General features: G+C 58.8%; 1 protein-coding gene across 1 annotated transcript in view; it reads right to left on the bottom strand.

Annotated features, from left to right (window-relative positions):
* Window positions 1-691, bottom strand: part of LOC141094286 (uncharacterized) — a 1,055,204-nt gene that overhangs the window by 621,989 nt on the left and 432,524 nt on the right. The window lies entirely within an intron of this gene.

Genomic DNA, 691 nt, shown 5'->3' with positions numbered 1-691 from the left:
GAGTCAAGGGTCACATGATCAGGGGCCTCAGTGTATGCAGGACTCTGTGTGTACGAGGTGTACGAGGTGTACGGAGCGGAGCCGTGTGTGTACGAGGTGTACGGAGTGGAGCCGTGTGTGTACGAGGTGTACGGAGCGGAGCCGTGTGTGTACGAGGTGTACGGAGCGGAGCCGTGTGTGTATGAGGTGTTCGGAGTGGAGCCGTGTGTGTACGAGGTGTACGGAGCGGAGCCGTGTGTGTACGGAGCGGAGCCGTGTGTGTATGAGGTGTTCGGAGCGGAGCCGTGTGTGTACGGAGCGGAGCCGTGTGTGTATGAGGTGTTCGGAGCGGAGCCGTGTGTGTATGAGGTGTACGGAGCGGAGCCGTGTGTGTATGAGGTGTACGGAGCGGAGCCGTGTGTGTATGAGGTGTACGGAGCGGAGCCGTGTGTGTATGAGGTGTACGGAGCGGTGTGTGTATGAGGGGTAAACAGCGAAGCTTTGTGTGTGGTGAACAGGGCAGAACCGTGCGAGTCCGTGGTGTTCGCAGCATAACAGCGCGAGTACAGGGTGTCCGTAGTGGACCTGTGCATGTACGAGGTGTCCGTAGTGGAGCCGCGTGTCTATGAGCCTGGTGCCGCGTACCCTATCAGCTTCACCAGGGAGACAGCGTGGTCTGTGACTACTACGCTCACAAATTAGACACCTTCTT

This window comes from Dendrobates tinctorius, unplaced genomic scaffold (assembly GCF_039654945.1).
Source record: "Dendrobates tinctorius isolate UK_male_01 unplaced genomic scaffold, ASM3965494v1 ptg000063l, whole genome shotgun sequence".
Lineage (NCBI taxonomy): Eukaryota > Metazoa > Chordata > Amphibia > Anura > Dendrobatidae > Dendrobates > Dendrobates tinctorius.
The sequence above is the reverse complement of the archived record's forward strand: the minus strand, read 5'-3'. Positions and strand labels throughout refer to the sequence as shown.